At 39.2% G+C, this 19,666-nt stretch overlaps 1 long non-coding RNA gene across 2 annotated transcripts in view; it reads left to right on the top strand.

Moving 5' to 3' along the window:
* LOC116596898 overlaps positions 1-19,666 on the top strand; it is a 75,008-nt gene that overhangs the window by 51,125 nt on the left and 4,217 nt on the right. Inside the window, exons 1-2 of one of the 2 annotated variants that reach the window (XR_004288353.1) lie at positions 6,433-6,445; positions 16,428-16,430. The exons of the other annotated variant lie outside the window; for it this stretch is intronic. This is a non-coding gene — a long non-coding RNA (uncharacterized LOC116596898). Of the gene's footprint in view, positions 1-6,432; positions 6,446-16,427; positions 16,431-19,666 lie in introns of those variants that run through there. 2 annotated transcript variants of the gene reach the window in all.

Consider the following 19,666-nt stretch of genomic DNA (forward strand, 5'->3'; position numbering starts at 1 on the left):
TGTACCCAGAAGGTTCTCCGTGAATGCTGCCTCTCTGGGACATGCTCCCACATGAGCAGCTAACCTCCCCACTGTGTGTCCCACATGCTCTTCAGATCCTGTTTGCATCCTGTATGTCCTCAGGCCCATTTGCCTTACCTTTTCTCCAAGAACACTCCTAATGTTCTCTCAGCTCTCCCAGAGCCAAGCCTGCTGACTTTTAAAACTCCAGGCTTTAAGCCCCACTGACTGCAAGAACTCATGAAATTTGGGGACTCTCACTTTCCAAGCCAATTGCTATGGGAATTCCTTTTCCTTTTGAACTCCCCTGTATGCTAGTCTCTCTCTTGCCCTTCTCTGAGACCAAAGCTTTCTCCCTACCACAGTGGCCATAATCCATTTCTCTCCCAAACTGGGTGTCCATACTTCTTACCTTCTTCAGTGTGGCCTCTTCTCTACCTTTAGTTGCGGAATTTGTTCTGCCAGTCTTTATATCGATTTCTGGGACATTTAGGATGATTTAGTAGTTAACTGCTTGCATTCATGGGACAAGGCAAGCCTAGTGTCCTCCTACTCCACTGCCATCTTCCCCTGTTACCTTCTCTATATGTTTCACATTTCCTTTAGGAAATCCAAAGCATTTTACAGACATCTCCCTTATTAATTTTTACAGTACTTCACAGTCTGAAACAGACAAAATAATCTTATATCCACTGTAGAGACAAAGAGACTTATGGGAAAAGAAGGACTATGGTCAAAGAAATTGCCCAGTTTCACAAGAAATCTAGACAAAAATCTTATAGTTCTTAATCTAAATCACCATCTTATACATGACTCTGACTTCAGTCATAAGTCCCTTGAGCACTGGCAGTTCTGAGACTGTAGTTGGTTTGTGAAACAATTCCATTGCACCACTTGTATGTGAGTGGAGCTATTCCAAGTGCTTTCCAGATATGAACTTAGTATTCATGACAAGCCTATGAGATGAGTAGATTATTTCCATTTTACTGATGAAGAAACTGAGGCACTGAGATAAAAGCAGCTTGCCCAAGGTTACAGCTAGTTCATGGTGGAACCAAGGTTTGAATACTACATTTCAGGCTCCATGGTCTTAACCAATACATTTTGTTGCTTCCTCTGCTATAAGTAGTATGTCCTCAGACTTTTCATCTGAAAGCCAAACTTTGGGGCATCTGGGCGCCTCAGTCTTCTCCCTGAGGCATCTGCCTTCAGCTCAGGTCATGATCCCAGTGTCCTGGGATTGAATCCCACATCGGGCTCCCTACTCAGAGGGGAGTCTGCTTCTCCTTCTCCCTTTACTTCTCCCCCTGCTAGCACACACTCTCTGTCTCTGTCTGTCTCTTTCTCTCTGTCAAATACATAAATAGGTAAAAAATCTTAAAAAAAAAAAAATGAAAGCCAACCTTCCCTAGGATCTTTCGTTGTGTGATGATTTGGAGCATATTTTTGGACATGGTAATTTTTTTGGAGAATTCAAAAGCCTGTGTGTGTGTGTGTGTGTGTGTGTGTGTGTGTGTGTGAGAGAGAGATACATGGATGAAGCAGGGTAGAAGTTTGACCAGCACAACTCAGATTTTTTTTAAAAAGTAAGTTTATGGGAAAGCTGGGTGGCTCAGTTGTTTAACTGCCCAACTCTTGATTTTAGTTCAGGTCATGATCTCGGGGGTATAAGATTGAGCACTGCACCAGTCTCCATGCTCAGTTGGGAGTCTGTCTGAGATTCTCTCTCTCCCTCTCTCTTTGTCTCTCTCCCTGCTCTCTGTCTCTCTCCATCTTAAGTAAATGAATAAATCTGTAAAATTAAAGTAACTTTATATTCAGGAACTGAGCCTATTGTGCCAGTTACAATCCCCCTTCTTACCTATGCTAACAAGGATACTTAAAATTGTTTATTAAATTTAACTCCATGTATTCCAGTTTAAAACTGTCAATTCATAGTAACTAGTGGATCCTAATTCACATTTTGCCTCCAGGTTTTATCTCCCCTCTCCTTGGGTACCTGGGAGCAAAGGGGGCTACTCCGGGCTTCCCCTGCCTTTCATGAGATGGTGCTCATCCTACAGGGTCTCTATCCATGATTCTGAGAAGTATTGAGTCCTGGCTGGAATTTTGATGTCCCTGCAGAAGTTGAGAGCCTTAGCTACAGCCTTTAGTCATAACGCCTACATATGACATGTAGACTGTGGTCCACTGGAGCCCCTATCTCCACTTGAATGAAGCTGCTCCATCACTCCTTTTGAGGCATCAGATGCAGGGCCATTGTCCAATGTGGGACTTCTTTGAATACCCTGCAGTCTCCTCTGGCATAGAACTCTTATGTTCCCAGGTTTCTTAAAACATCATACTGGACTCCTTATGTGCTTTTGGAAGTTTCCACCCCACAAGACAAGCCAGGACATTAGCATCTGACCTTTTGCTCTTTCTTACTTTCCACTTCCAAATGTTTTTCTTTATCCAAGTCCTTCCCTTTATGATCCAAGCTTTTCTTCTTGTTATTTGAAGGGAAAGTTCAGAATTTGGAAGAAAACTTTTGTTACTCTGCAAAATCCAGCTTTTAAGATTATCTTCACCATGGACTTCAAATCAATTTGAAACTTAAAGCTGAGGTATGATTTCTTTAGCTCTCTCTAAAGTGCAGGACCATCAAAGAACTGTTGAAGCAGCATGTGGAGAGTTGCTCAGCAACATGAATTACCAGAAATGATAAATGGTATTCCTTGATTCAAATATCAGTACTAGAGAGTAATGAGATTTCAACTTAAAAGTCTTAATTATAGACTACTTAGAGAGATGCCTGGGTGGCTCAACAATTTGGGTTGCCAACTTGACTGACTCTTGGTTTTGGTTCAGGTCATGGTCTCCAGGTCCTGAGATTGAGCTCCCTGCATTGGACTCTGTGCTCAGTAGGGAGTCTGCTTGAGGTTTCTTCTTCTCTGCTGCTTCCCTCACTTGTGCATGCTTTCTCTCACTCTCTCTTGCAAATAAATAAATAGACCCTTAAAAAAATATAGACTACCTATATGAGTAGACTGCTTTGGGTAAATATACCTAAATGGGCTCTGCAAGAAATTACAACATAAACCCCTGCCATGGTGCTGTCTCTTCCTTTCTTCTCTACAGTCTGTTTTCTTTCTCCTCCAACAAAAATTTATTTTGTTCCTTCTCTGTTTTAAAGTTTTTCACTTTCTGTCACCTTCTGGGATAAGTTGAATTTGCTCTGTGATCTGGGCTTGGCCTAAAGCTTTGGCTTTCTCTGATGTCCTCCCTCCATTCCCCTACCCCAGTGCATCCTGTGACCCCGCTGTGTCCCTACCCCCACGCAGCCTCCCAAAGTCATAATGACAGATCTTGCACATGCTCCCAAACTAGTCAAATGTCTTTCATCCTGATCCTTTGCCCTGGCCACTTGGCTTGTACTTCAGGACTCAGCTCAAGTGGTGTCACTCCCAGGGAGTTGTCCTTATAACCTCATCATATTTTCTGAGTTTGATGCATCTCCTCTGAGTTTCCTATGCCCCCACTATTCTAGATCTGTTTTTTATTGTTTACCAAGCTAATTGTTTAGTTTTTTTTTTTTACCACAGTCTTCTCATAGCCACAGATGAGATTATGAATTCTGAAAGGCCATAACTTGTGTTTTCATCTCTGTATCATCAGAGCTTACCACAAGTATTAAGGACACAACAGATACTCAAAAAGTCTTCCATTATTGGAAGAAAAGAAGTGACAAGAAGGACATCTAGAGTACAGTATGTCAGGGCTCAGGAGTTTTATCCTTAAAGATGTTCTACTTATTGGTACTAACACATTGGTTAGAATGACAAACACCGACTCCTAAAGGCATAGGCTTTTTTTCTTACTTGATTTGCACCTACTAACATGTTTTATTTTGTCTTTGCTATTAGCAAGACTATTCATAGCAGGACTGGGTCAGAGTGCCCAGCACACTGCTTAGCACTTAACAAGAGTGCAGTACCCATTTGCTCTCTGACTAGTCCAACTTCCCTTTTTGTTTTGTAGGACACAGTCAAACTAAGGTCAACTAAATCCTGTTAACCTGTGGTAGTGAGGTCCTCTTCCTTTTTTTTTTTTTTTATGATGTTGGTTGTAGGTTTTTTTTTAAATTAACATATAATGTATTATTTTTCTCCAGGGTACAGGTCTGTGAATCATCAGGCTTACACATTTCATAGCACTCACCATAGCCCATACCCTCCTCCATGTCCATAACCCAACACCTCTCTCCCTAACCTCCCACCCCCCAGCAACCCTCAGTTTGTTTTGTGAGATTAAGAATATCTTATGGTTTGTTTCCCTCCTGATCCCATCTTGTTTCACTTTTTCCTTCCCTATCCCCCATCTCAAATTCCTCATATCAGAGAGATCATATGATAATTGTCTGCTTCTCAAATTCCTCATATCAGAGAGATCATATGATAATTGTCTTTCTCTGATTGACTTATTTCACTAAGCATGATACCCTCTAGTTCCATTCATGTTGCTTCAAATGACAAGATTTCATTTCTTTTGATGGCTGTATTCCATTGTATGTATACACCACATCTTCTTTATCCATTCATCTGTTGATGGACATCTAGGTTCTTTCCATAGTTTGGCTGTTGTGTACATTGCTGCTATAAACATTGGGGTACACGTGCCCCTTCGTATCCCTGCATTTGTATTTTTAGGGTCAATACCCAGTAGTGTGATTGCTGGGTCATAGGGTAGCTCTATTTTCAACTTTTTGATGAACCTCCATGCTGTTTTCCAGAGTGGCAGCACCAGCATGCATTCCCACCAACGGTGTAGGAGGGTTCCCCTTTCTCTGCATCCTCGTCAACATCTGTCATTTCCTGACTTGTTAATTTTAGACATTCTGACGGCTGTGAGATGGTATCTCACTGTGGTTTTGATTTGCATTTCCCTGATGCCAAGTGAAGTGAAGCACTTTTTCGTGTGTTTGTTGGCCATCTGGATGTCTTCTTTGCAGAAATGTCTGTTCATGTCCTCTGCCCATTTCTTGATTGTACTATTTGTTCTTTGGGTGTTGAGTTTGATAAGTTCTTTATAGACTTTGGATACTAGCCCTTTATCTGATATATTTGCAAATATTTTCTCCCATTCTTTCAGTTGTCTTTTGGTTTTGTTGACTGTTTGCTGTGCAAAAGATTTTTATCTTGATGAAGTTCATTTTTGCCTTTGTCCCCTTGCCTCTGGCCATGTTTCTAGGAAGCAGTTGCTGCAGCTGAAGTTGAAGAGGTCGCTGCCTGTGTTCTCTTCAAGGATTTTGATAAATTCCTGTCTCACATTGAGGTCTTTCATCCATTTGGAGTCTATTTTTGTGTGTGGTGTAAGGAAATGGTCCAGTTTCATTCTTTCTCATGTGGCTGTCTAATTTTCCCAACAACATTTGTTGAAGAGTCTTTTTTCCACTGGACATTCTTTCCTGCTTTGTCAAAGATTGGTTGACCATAGAGTTTAGGGTTTATTTCTGGGCTCTCTATTCTGTTCCATGGAACTATGTGTCTCTTTTTGTGGTAGTACTGTACTGTCTTGATGATGACAGCTTTGTAATAAAGCTTGAAGTTTGGAATTGTGATGCCACCAGCTTTGATTTTCTTTTTCAACATTCCTCAGGCTATTTGGTGTCTTTTCCGGTTCCATATAAATTTTAGGATTATTTGTTCCATTTCTTTGAAAAAAGTTGATGGTATTTTGATAGGGATTGCATTAAATGTGTAGATTGCTTTAGGTAGCATAGACATTTTCACAATATTTGTTCTTCCAATCCATGAGCATGGAATGTTTTTCCATTTCTTTGTGTCTTCCTCAATAACTTTCATAAGTACTTTATAGTTTTCTGAGTACAGATTCTTAGTCTCTTTGGTTAGGTTTATTCCTAGGTATCTTATGGGTTTGGGTGCAGTTGTAAACGGAATTGATTCTTTAACTTCTCTTTCTTCTGCCTTGCTGTTGGTGTATAGAAATGCAACTGATTTCTGTACATTGATTTTATATCTTGACACTTTACTGAATTCCTGTATGAATTCTAACAGTTTTGGAGTGGAATATTTTGGGTTTTCCACATAAAGTATCATATCATCTGCAAAGAGTGAGAGTTTGACTTTGTTTTTGGATTTGGATGCCTTTTATTTCTTTTTGTTGTCCGATTGCCGAGGCTAAGGCTTCTAGTACTATGTTGAATAGCAGTGGTGATAGTGGACATCCCTGCGTGTTCCTGACCTTAGGGGAAAAGCTCTCATTTTTTCTCTATTGAAAATAATATTCGCTGTGGGTTTTTCATAGATGACTTTGATGATATTGAGTTATGTGCCCTCTATCCCTACACTTTGAAGAGTTTTGACCATGAAAGGATGCTGTACTTTGTCAAATGCATCTATTGAGAGTATCATATGGTACTTGTTCTTTCTTTTATTAATGTATTGTAACACATCAATTGATTTGCAGATGTTGAACCAACCTTGCAGCCCAGGAATAAATCCCACTTGGTCGTGGTGAATAATCCTTTTAATGTACTGTTGGATCCTATTGGCTAGTATATTGGTGAGAATTTTTGCATCCATGTTCATCAAGGATTTTGGTGGGGTCTTTGTCTGGTTTGGGGATCAAGGTAATGCTGGCCTCATAAAGTGAGTTTGGAAGTTTTCCTTCCATTTCTATTTTTTGGAACAGTTTCAGGAGAATAGGTATTAATTCTTCTTTAAATGTTTGGTAGAATTCTACTGGGAAGCCATCTGGCCCTAGGCTCTTGTTGGTTGGGAGATTTTTGATGACTGGTAGCATTCTTGGCTGCATATTTTCCTCATATTTTAGTGCTCTGAGTATATCATGCCAGTTCTTTCTGACCTGCCAGGTCTCTGTGGATAAGTCTGCTGCCAATCTAATATTTCAACCATTGTATGTTACAGACTTCTTGTCCCAAGCTGCTTTTAGGATTTTCTCTTCGTCACTAAGATTTGTAGGTTTTATTATTATATGACAGGGTGTGGACCTATTTTTATTGATTTTAAGGTGGGTTCTCTGTGCCTCTTGGATTTTGATTCTTGTTCCCTTTACCATATTAGGGAAATTTTCTAGTATAATTTGCTCCAATATATCTTCTGCCCCCCTCTTCTGCTTTTGGGATCCTATTTATTCTAATATTGTTTCGTCTTATGGTATCATTTATCTATTGAATTCTCCCCTCATGGTCCAGTAGTTGTTTATCTCTCTTTTGCTCAGCTTCTTTATTTTCCATCATTTGGTCTTCTATATCACTAATTCTCTCTTCTGCCTCACTTATCCCCACAGTAAGAGCTTCCATTTTTAAAAATTTTACCTCATTAATAGCCTTTTTTATTTCAACTTGGTTAGGTTTTAGTTCTTTTATTTCTCCAGAAAGGGATTTTATTATTTCTCCAGAAAGCATTCTCTAATATTTTCCATGCCTTTTTTGAGCCCAGCTAGCACCTTTATAATCATCATTCTGAACTCTATTTCTGACATATTGCCAATGCCCATATTGATTAGGTCCCTAGCCTTTGGTACTGCCTCTTGTTTGTTTTTTTTTTTTTTTTTGTGGTGAGTTTTTCCATCTTGTCATTTTATCCAGATAAGAATATATGAATGAGAGAATAAAATACTAAAAGGGTGGCAAAGACCCCAGAAAAATATATGCTAACCAAACCAGAAGAAACCTGAAACTGAGGGAAGAAAGGGGGAAAAAATATTTATATATATATATATATATATATGTATACATATATACATACACATACACATATACATATATACACATATGTGTATGTGTATGTATATATGTATACATAAATATATATATAAGACTGGTGAATAGAATAGAGCCACCCACTTGATTTGGGGTGTATTCTGGTCTCTTAGAAGAAACTACTTCCCAAAATTTTAAAGAAAGAAAAACCTACATGCATATATATATATACACACACAAAAATAAGAGTAAACGTGATGAAGGGATGGAATATAAATGTAAAGATGAGAATTTTAAAAAGGTTCTAAAAAAGGAATTGATGAGATAAATTGGTTAGGGGACACCTGGGTGGCTCAGTTGGTTAAGCCACTGCCTTCTGCTCAGGTCATGATCCCAGAGTCCTGGGATTGAGTTCCACATTGGGCTCTTAGCTCAGCAGGGAGCCTGCTTCTCTCTGTGTCTCTTCCTGCCACTCTGCGTGCTTGTGCTCTATCTCTCTCTCTCTGACAAATAAATAAATAAATAATTTTTTTAAAAAAGATAAATTGGTTGGAAAAAGAGAAAAAAAAAAAAAGAGGAGAGAATGTGATCAGATTGGAGACTAGAACAAAGCCATGTGCTAGATTTAGGGTATATTTTGATCTATTAGAAGATATTGCATCCCAAAATTTTAAAGAAAAAATCCTATATGTATCCCAAAAATGAGGTTAAATACAATGAAGGGATAAAATATGACTATAACAGTGAAAATTTAAAAAGATTAAAAAAAAAAGGTTTTGTTAAGATAAAATAGTTGAAAAACATTAAAAGAGGAAAGAGGAAATGTTTTAAAAAATAGAATAAGAAAAAATAAAATTAAAAAAATTTCACTTTGCAAGATTAAAGGATCCTGGGGAAAATGCCATGAATTCTATGAGTTACATTCCCCTAGCTCTGGAGTTCGCAGTTCTCGTTTATCAGTAAACTTGGGCTCAGTTGGATTTTCTTGCTGATCTTCTGGTGGAGGGGCCTGTTGAAGTGATTATCAAATGTTTTTGCCTGAGGCAGAATTGCACTGTCCTTGCCAGGGGCCAGGCTAAGTAATCTTCTCAGGTTCGCTCTTGGGAGCGTTTGTTCCCTGAACACTTTCCATACAGCTTTGGGGGTTGGAAATGAAGATGGCAGCCTCCCAGTCTCTGGCCCAAAAGAGCTGAGAGCCCAGGGCCCCACTCCTCAGTGCTCCCTCAGAGAAACGCAGTCAATCCCTCCCATTTCCCTAGTCTCTGACTGCACTCTGTGCTCACTTGGTCTGTGAACAAGCATTTCTATCTCTGGCGCACAGCCCCATTTGGAGCCTCCAAACTCAGCAGATTCCTGCAGCACACTCCTGTGCCACTCCTCCTGAAGGAGGAAAGAGGGGGTCTCTCTGGATCTGCCACTTGTGGGGTCCCTGCTCAAAGGGCAGTGGTCCAACTGTACCTTGGATCATGGTTTAAGGTAACACCAAGCTGAGAGCTCACTCCTCGGTTCCAGCTCCATCTCTGTAGACAGCTTCCCCACTACGATACCTGGTAACACTGCCACACTCAGGCACCCCTGGTGTTTCTGTGACCCTGCAAGACCTGAGACCACACTGTTCCGTGAGAGCTCCACCCCCCCCCCCCATCTCCCTCTTAGCTCTGGAGCGATGTCCCTCAGTGGAGATGACTTCTAGAAGTTCTGATTTTGTGCTCCGCTGCTCCACCACTTGTCGGAAGCTGGCCTCTCCAACAGTCTATCTTCCCGTTGCTTCGGATTCCCTTCTCCCCACATCCTACCTTTCAGAAAGTGGTCGATTTTCTGTTTCTAGAATTGTTGCTCTTCTTCTCTTCTCTCTCCTGTTGAGTTTGTAGGTGTTTCAGAATGGTTTGATAACTATTTAGCTGAACTTCTGGGACCTAATGTTGTTTTAGTCTGCAACTCCTCCCCCTTCTTGCTTCCTCTCATGAGGTGCACTTCTTAAAACCCCATCTAAATTTTTTTCTCTCTGTGGTGTGCCCATATTCCTGAACAATAACCCCATCAAAGTGGCCTCTTGAGGTAAAATAAAAATCCAAGACACCCCCAAATGTCACAGTTTTCTCAGTAATTGTTATTTGATACTATCAACCAGAAGATTCACATGACAAACCTTTGGGACAATATCTACCACCCATTCCACTCGTCAACCCTTCCCAGAAATATAGCAGTATATGTAGAAATATAAAATTACTGACAAGTTTAGTAGAGGAAAAGGGGCTATGTCCCCATTAAACCTTATAGAAGCCATAACTTTGTTCAAAACCTCCATTCTTGGATTGCCTCAACTGTTTTCCCCCCTAGAATAGCTTATACCAAGACCACTATATATTTAAAGTGATTTATTTTATATAACTATGTGTGATCAGTGGATGTAACTGATTTCAGACTTTTCCAGTCTGCAGGCAGGTACATTTGCTTTATACCCAAACTAAATAAGTTCAAGCCTCAACCAGCTGTAATCTCAGCAGCTTCTTATCAAGAACCTTCTATTCCCCGCCCCCCGCCCCGGGAGTCTCTAAAGGGATGCCTCACAAGTGCTTACAAACCTGTTTGTCCACTAGTTACCTTGGAGCATCACCACCTTTTTTCTCTTTTATCCACCACATTCTGTCATGGTCATGTTCTGGCTCCCCATAGGCCAATATCCATTGATCTAAAAACTTCCTAAAGTAACCTCAGTGCATTGATGATGGTGCCCTATTGCAAGCTAACATGAGGGATAGTGATGGGACATTTCAGTGGGCCCCATGATATTGTTATAATAAAAGCAAGTCTCAGACCAAACTCTGCCACCCTTGGAGACGTTTATTACACAAACTTTTATTAGCAAGCAGCAAGGGCCAAAAAGGTCCCTAAAGCCTCTTGTGTAATTTTAGTGAAGTTCCAGCTCTCTGCCATATAAGTTACTTTGATACACCTCACCAGAAAGTTCAATTGAGGGTCACTTCAGTATTCCACAGACTAAATTCAACTAGGGTTAGGGATGGCTTTGGCAACCAGAAACTCTCGGAAACAATGCCTGGATATGAGATCATTTAAGAGCAATTCTTCAGGGTGTAGGATTCCTACTTCTTGTAAAAGATTGGAAATGTCACTGAAATATTTTATCCAGCCTGCATATCTTAAATACCATTGTTTTCACTAATGAGAATGCATTTTTAACCATGAGTCATGTTAATTAACAAGTAATAAGTGTCATCATTAAAAAGCAATTTCTTTCTAAAAATATTTTATTTATTTATTTATTTATTTATTTATTTATTTATTTATTGAGTTGGGGAGAGAATTAGAGCATGCAAGCAGGGGGAGCAACAGAGGGAGAAGGAATCTCAAGCAGATGCTGCACTTAGTGTGGAGCCTGCCACTGGGCTTAATCCCATATTCTGGATTGTGACCTGACCGCAAATGAAGAGTCAGATGCTTAATCAACTGGGCCACTCAGATGCCCCTTGTGAGTTTTTTGATTACTGATTCAATTTTATTTCTTGTCGTTGGTCTATTCAGATTTTCTATTTCTTCAGATTTGCTCTTGGATGATAGTGTTTCTAGGAATTTACTTATTTCCTATTGGCATAGTATTTTTTTGTAGTAAATTCTTAGGATCCTTTGTATTTCTGTTATATCAGTTATAACTTTTTTGATTTCTGATTTTGTGTATGTATTTATCTACTTTCTGGATGAGTCTGGCTAGAGGTTTATTGATTCTGTTTATCTTTTCAAAGAATTAGTTTTTAGTTTCATTGATCTTTTCTATTTTTTAAAGTTTCCATGTAGGGGCGCCTGGGAGGCTCAGTGGGTTAAAGCCTCTGGCTTTGACTCAGGTCACGATCCCAGGGTCCTGGGATTGAGCCCCGCATCGGGCTCTCAGGGAGACCCTCAGCAGGGAGGCTCTCAGGGAGTCTGCTTCCCCCCAATCCCTCTTTGCCTGCCTCTCTGCCTAATTGGGATCTCTGTCTGTCAAATAGATAAAATATTAAAAAAAAAATAAAGTTTCCAGTTAATATATTTCTGGTCTGATTTATTATTTTCTACTTCAACTAGATTTAGGCTGTTTTTTTCTTCTTTTTCTAAATTTTATATGTAAAGTTTGAGTGTTTATTTGGGATTTTTTTCTTACTTGTTGAGGTAGGCCTCTATCACTATGAACTTTCCTCTTAGAACTCCACAGATTTTGGAACACTGTGTTTCCAGTTTCATTTGTCTCAAGGTATTTTTGAATTTCCTTTGTGGAGCTATCGGTTGTTTAGTTAGATGTTATTTAGTCTCCACATGGTTGGTTTTTCCAGTTTTCTTCTTTTATTTGTAGTTTCATATTGTTGCAGTTGGAAAAGATGCTTGATACAATTTCAATCTTCTGAATTTATTGAGATTAATTTTGTGCCCTAACATGTGGTCTGTCCTGGAGAATGTTCCATGTGAACTTGATAAGAATGTGTACTTTGCAGTACACATCTACTCTACTCTAATACATCTACTCAGTATACATCTATTCTAATGTGTCACTTAAGGTAAATGTTTCCTTATTGATTTTCTGTTTGTCTGATTTTCTGTCTGGATTGATGTAAGTGGAACATTAAAGTCCCCTACTATTATTGTTTTGCTGTCAATTTCTCCCTTTATGTCTGTTAGTATTTGCTTTCTATATTTAGATGCTCCTAAGTTGGGAGTATAAATATTTATGAATGTTATATCCTCTTCTTAAATTGACCCCTATGTCATTGTATAATACTCCTTGTCTTCTGTTAATGTCTTTGTTTTAAAGTCTGTCTTGTATGAGTATTGCTATTCCAGGTTTCTTTTCATTTCCAGTGAATATATTGTTCTATTTCTGCTTTCAACCTGTGTGTGGCTTTAGATCTGAGGTGAATCTCTTCTAGATAGCACATAGATGGTTTTTTTGTTGTTGTTGGGGTTTTTTTTTGTTTTTGTTTTTGTTTTGTTTTGTTTTTTTAGAAATCCATTCAGCCACCCTATGTCTTTTGATTGGAGTATTTAGTCCATTTACATTTAATGTATTTATTGATAGGTATGTACTTATTGCCATTTTGTTAATTGTTTTCTGCTTATTTTTGTAGTTCTTCTCTGCTCTTTTCTTCTTCTCATAATCTCTTCCCTTGTGGTTTGGTGGCCTTCTTTGGTGTTATGTTTGGGTTCCTTTCTCTTTATTTTCTGAGTGTCTATTGTAGGGTTTTGGTTTGTAGTTACCATGAGGCTCAAATATATTGCTCTCTATATGTAGCAGTCTGTTTTAAACTGATAGTTGTGTAAGTTCAAATGCATTCAAAAAGTGCTATATTCCCTGCCCCACAATCTTTCATGTTTTTGACATTGTATTTTACATCTTTTTATTTTGTATATCCCTTAACTACTTTTATAGTTGTAATTGATATTACTGTTTTTGTCTTTTCACCTTCATATTAGCTTCATTTAAGGGACCTATCCACTGCTTTTATTATTTTTTAATTTTTTATTTATTTTTAAAATTTCTTTTCAGTGTTCCAGAATTCACTGTTTATGTACCACACCCAGTGCTCCATGCAATACATGCCCTCCATAATACCCACCACCAGGCTCACCCAACCTCCCACCCCACACCTCTCCAAAACCCTCCGATTGTTTTTCAGAGTCCATAGTCTCTCATGGTTCATCTCCCCTTCCAATTTCCCCCAACTCCCTTCTCCTCTCCATCTCCCCATGTGCTCCATGTTATTTCTTATGCTCCACAAATAAGCAAAACCAAATGATAATTGACTTTCTCTGTTTGACTTATTTCACTCAGCATAATCTCTTCCAGTCCCTCCATGTTAATACAAAAATTGGGTATTCATCCTTTCTGATGGAGGCGTAATACTCCATAGTGTATATGGACCACATCTTCCTTATCCATTCATCCATTGAAGGGCATCTTGGTTCTTTCTGCAGTTTGATGAGGGCCATTGCTGCTATGAACATTGGGGTACAGATGGCCCTTCTTTTCACTACATCGGTATCTTTGGGGTAAATACCCAATAGTGCAATTCCAGGGTCATAGGGAAGCTCTATTTTTAACTTTTTTAAAAATCTTTTTTAAAGATTTTATTTATTTATTTGACAGACAAAGATCACAAGTAGGCAGAGAGGCAGGCAGAGAGAGGAGGGAAGTAGGCTCCCTGCTGAGCAGAGAGCCCAATGCGGGGCACGATCCCAAGATCCTGGGATCATGAGCTAAGCCAAAGGCAGTGGCTTAACCCACTGAGCCACCAGGAGCCCCATATCTTTAACTTTTTGAGAATTCTCCACACTGTTTTCCGAAGTGGCTGTACCAACTTTCATTCCCACCAATAGTGTAAGAGGGTTCCCCTTTCTCCACATCCTCTCCAACACATGTTGTTTACTGTCTGGTAGTTTTGGCCATTCTAACTGGTGTAAGGTGGTATTTCAATGTGGTTTTGATTTGAATCTCCCTGATGGCTAGTGATGATGAACATTTCTTCATGTGTCTGCTAGCCATTTGTACGTCATCATTGGAGAAGTGTCTGTTCATGTCTTCTGACCATTTTTTGACATGAAAAAACATATCTGTTTTGTGCGTGTTGAGTTTGAAGAGTTCTTTATAGATCCTGGATATCAACCCTTTGTCTGTACTATCATTTGCGAATATCTTCTCCCATTCTGTGGGTTGCCTCTTTGTTTTGTTCACTGTTTCCTTTGCTGTGCGGAAGCTTTTTTTTGTGGAAGATTTTGGGACTTCATGAACTCCCAAAAATTCATTTTTGCTTTTGTTTCCTTTGCCTTTGGAGACATATCTTGAAAGAAGTTGCTGTGGCCGATGTTGAAGAGATAACTGCCTATGTTCTCCTCTAGGATTCTGATGGATTCCTGCCTCACGTTGAGATCTTTATCCATTTCGAGTTTATCTTTGTGTATGGTGTAAGAGAATGGTCAACTTTCATTCTTCTACACATAGCTGTCCCATTTTCCCAGCACCATTTATTGAAGAGACTGTCTTTTTTCCACTGGATATTTTTTCCTGCTTTGTCAAAGATTATTTGACCATAGAGTTGAGGGTCCATATCTGGGCTCTTTACTCTGTTCCACTGGTCTATGTGTCTGTTTTTGTGCCAGTACCATGCTGTCTTGGTGATCACAGATTTGTAGTAAAGCTTGAAATCAGCAATGTGATGCCCCCAGTTTTGTTTTACTTTTTCAACATTTCCTTAGCAATTCGGGGTCTCTTCTGATTCCATACAAATTTTAGGATTGTTTGCTCCAGCTCTTTGAAAAATGCCAGTGGAATTTTGATCAGAATGACATTGAAAGTATAGATTGCTCTAGGCAGTATAGACATTTTAACAATGTTTATTTTTCCAATCCATGAACATGGAATGGTCTTCCATCTTTTTATGTCTTCAATCTCTTTCATGAGTGTTCTGTAGTTCCTTGAGTACAGATCCTTTACCTCTTTGGTTAGGTTTATTCCCAGGTATCTTATGGTTCTTGGTGCTATAGTAAATGGAATTGATTCTCTAATTTCCCTTTCTGTATTTTCACTGTTAGTGTATAAGAAAGCCACTGATTTCTGTACATTGATTTTGTATCCTGCCACATTACTGAATTGCTCTATGAGTTTTAGTAGTTTGGGGGTGGAGTCTTTTGGGTTTTCCATATAAAGTATCATGTCATCTGTGAAGAGAGAGAGTTTGACTTCTTCATTGCCAATTTGAATACATTTTATTTCTTTTTGCTGTCTGATTGTTGTTGCTAAGACTTCTGATGCTATGTTGAAAAAGAGTGGTGAGAGTGGGCATCCTTGTCGTGTTCCTGATCTCAAAGGGAAGGCTGTCAGCTTTTTCCCATTGAGGATGTTATTCACTGTGGGTTTTTCATAGATAGATTTGATGAAGTTGAGGAATGTTCCTTCTATCCCTATACTTTGAAACATTTTAATCAGAAATGGATGTTGGATTTTGTCAAATGCTTTTTCTGCACCAAATTGAGAGGACCATGTGGTTCTTCTCTCTTCTCTTATTGATTTGTTCTATCACATTGATTGATTTGCAAATGTTGAACCACCCTTGCAACCCAGGGATAAATCCCACCTGGTCATGGTAGATAATCTTTTTAACGTACTGTTATCTACCAGGTGGGATTTATCTCCCAGATGCCTTTACTCTTTATTTGCCTTTACCAGTGAGATTTGTTTTTCTTTCATTTATTTTTTTTTTTTAATTCTAGATATGGTCTTTTCTTTTCTGCTTAAGAAGATATTTTAACATTTCTTGTAAGTCCAGTTTAGTGGTGATGAGCCCCTTTAGTTCTTGCTTGTCTGAGAAATTCTTTATCTCTCATTTCTGAATGATACCCTGGTAGGGTAGAGTATTTTTGGTTGTGTGTTTTTCCCATTCAGAATTTTACATATACTCTGCTGCTGTCTTCTGGCCTGTAGCTTCTGCTGATAAATCAGCTGATAGTTTGATGACGTTACCCTTGCATGTGAGTATTTGTTTTTCTCTTGCCTCCTTTAAGAGTCTCTCTTTGTCTTTAACTCTTGACCTTTTAATTATAGCATGTTTTGGTATGGATCTTTTTGGGTTCATCTTGTTTATGACTCTGTGCTTTCTGGACCTAGATGTCTATTCCCTTACCCAGATTAGGGAATTTTTCAGCCATTTATTTCTTCAAGTAAGTTTTCTGCCCCTTTCTCTTTCTTCTCCTTCTAGAAACCCTATAATAGGAATATTATTATGCTTGATGTTATCCCAGAGGTCTCTTAAACTAACCTCATTTTTAAAATTATTTTTTTCCTTTTGCTCTTCTGATTGGGTAATCAGGTGATTTCCACTATTCTGCCTTCCAGATCACTGATCCATTCTTCTGTATCATCTAATCTCCTGTTGATTCCCTCTGTGTATTTTTTATTTCAGTTACTGTATTCTTCAGCTCTGATTGGTTCTTCCTTATATTCTCCAACTCTTTGTTGATGTTCTCACTGTATTCCTCCATTCTCCTCCTGAGTTTGGTGAAGATCTTTATTACCATTGTTTTAAACTGTTTACAGGTAAATTATACCTTTGTTTCATTGATTTTTCCCTGGTGTTTTATTTTGTTCTTTCATCTTTGAAACTTATTTACCTTTGTTTCCCTATTTTGTTTGACTTTCTGTGTTTGTTTCTATGAATTAAGTGGAACAGCTTCTTCTCTTGGTTTTGAAGAAGTGACAGTGTATAGGAACATCCTTGTGTAGACTGTGTGTACCCAAAAGCTTTAGCTGGCTGGCTGGAGCTGGAGTGGGTACAGGCCAGTGGAGTTTCAGCAAATGCAGTATTAGAACTACCTTGGGACGGCTAGAGCAGACTTAGGCCAAGGTCCTGGGTATACTATGCTAAGCTTGCCTTGGCAGAATGGTTAGAGCTAAAGCAGATGCAGGACAGGGTATCCCAGGGTATGCTTTGCCAGGGCCACCTTGGCAGATCAGCTGAAGCTGGTATACATATGGTCCAGGGGGCCCTGGAGTGCTTCACACACCCTGGTGAGATGAGTTAGTGTGGACATGTGATAGAAGAGCTTTCCCAGAACTTGCCACACTTGTCAAGGGCTTACCTGGATAAGGTGGCTGGAGCTGAAGTGAGCATAGGCTAGGGTGGGAGGTTCTGGATTATGCCATGCCTGGGTCATCTTGGTTGGATGGCTGTGTTGGGCAAGGCCAGGAGAGTCCTGAAACATGCTGCATTGCATCTGCACTGGAAAGATGGTTGGAATTGGGGCAGGGAGGTTCAGTGTATGCCATAACAGGTCTATCTTTGGGGACTAACTCATATGGGCTAGGGACCTGGAGCTTACTTGTGTGGCCTTAGCAGACCAGCTAGTGTGCCTGGAGCCTGATCTTGTCCACAATATCAAAGTGGAGAGGGGATGTAAAAAATGGTGTGTGCTGGTGCTTCTGACCCTGGAGAGAGTTACAACATTTTCCTGCACATTTGGTGATGCTCTAGTGTTAGTAAATGGTTTTCTTTCTCTTATAGTCTAGTTATCTTTTAAAATGTTATTCTTCCACTGTGCCTCAGGGTGCCTTAGTCTACACAGAGGCCCCTTAGTGATATCCTTTCCTACTCAGGTTGCCATGTCATTGATGGGATTCTCATTGCTGTGTCTCAGTCTCTCCTACTTTTCTCTGTGTGGGCCCTTTATTATTTCTTGTGCAGAAGCTGTCCATTCAGCCCTCATATCTTCCTCTGGAGGAATCATTCTATACAAAGGTATGGATTTGGTGTGTCCATAGGAGGTGAATTCAAGGTTTTTCTGTGCCACCAACTTTGATTATCCTCTCCATGAGCTCTGGAGGCAGTTGTAGGAAGAGCTGTTAGCTTTCAGGGGCATGTTTCCTTTTTTTTCTGAAAAGTAATTTCTGGCATTCACTATTCTAATTATTGAAACATGATGGAAATGCTGATCTTAGAAGCACTTGTTGTGGTTCTTCTGATATAAAGCTCAACTGATCAACCATAGAACACATATTCTTGATTTGGACAGCTAATAGATTTAGAGATGATGTTTGAACTAACTAGCACATATGTAATCACACCTGCTCTATGAGGAAATATTTAAAGCAATTTATAGACACAGTAGCATGTTTCTGGAGTTATCAAGGATATCTCTCTTTCATCTTATTTTATTGCTCCTTCCTTTCCCCTATGTTCATCTGTTTCTTAAATTCCACATATGAGTAAAATCATTTGATACTTATTTTTTTCTGACTTATTTCACTTAGCATAATACACTAGTACTACTAGTGTACTAGTATTACTAGTATTATATCATAATACGCTAGTATTAGTTCCATCTGCATTGTTGCAAATGGTAAGATTCATTCTTTTTGATGACCGAGTGATAGTCCATTGTATACATATACCACATCTTCTTTATCCATTCAGGAGTTGATGGACATTTGGGTTCATTCCATAATTTGGCTGTTGTTGATAATGCTGCTATAAGAAATATCTCTTTCAGGAGCTCTCTCCTGCTATTGCCAAAGTCCCTACTTCCTGGACTTCTAGAATAGTCTTGGCCAAAATATGAACTTAAGTTCTCTATGACCTCCATGCCTTACTTAGTTACTGGCCTTGAGGCAATATTGCCCCTCAAGCTACCACTTATGCTATTCTTGTGCAGATTAGAAAGATGTACCCTTCCCTCCAACTGGATGTAGCCTGTGCCAGAGTACTTGACTAAATGAACAGAGAGGGCTAGATTTTTGTACCCACACCCTCCTTTGGTCACGTGTTCTTGTGTCACATGGAGGAAGTGCCTTGACTATTCAAGTATAGACTCCTATAAAACGTGTCACAAAATAGCCCATTTTCCCTTTTCCCTCAGCTCCTCATCTTTTATAAGCAATTGTCCATCTTTAAAGCACACACATACACACCTTAATAAGACATAGAAAAATAACTATTCATCTCCTCAGGGACAAACATTCAGGCAAATGCTAACATTAGTTTATAGACAGACAAGAAAAAAATGTGCTTTCCCTCCGTCACTATGCCCTCAAATTCCCCCACTCCCTCAAAAAGCAAACTGGAAAATTCAGAGAGAGACAATTTAGTCTTGAAACTATTCATATGATTAAAATTTATGTGAGTAGACATTGACTTCAAGTAGTATATCAGTTAGGATTCTTCTAGTAGCAATGAGTAGAAAATTCAAAATGGCTACAACTGTAAGGAAAATACATTATCTTATTTAGCAAAAAGTCCCGAGGTATGGTAGCTGCTGGGCTAATGAGTCCAATGTCTCAAACAATGTCAAAATCCCAGATTCATCTTCCCACTTTGTAGTCCTCATCATATCTCCGTATCACCCTCCCTGTCACAAAATGACTGCCATTGTTCCAGGCTTCACCCAAGGACATGCAAATGCCTGGGA

The sequence above is a fragment of the Mustela erminea genome, chromosome 8 (assembly GCF_009829155.1).
Source record: "Mustela erminea isolate mMusErm1 chromosome 8, mMusErm1.Pri, whole genome shotgun sequence".
In the NCBI taxonomy this organism is placed as follows: domain Eukaryota; kingdom Metazoa; phylum Chordata; class Mammalia; order Carnivora; family Mustelidae; genus Mustela; species Mustela erminea.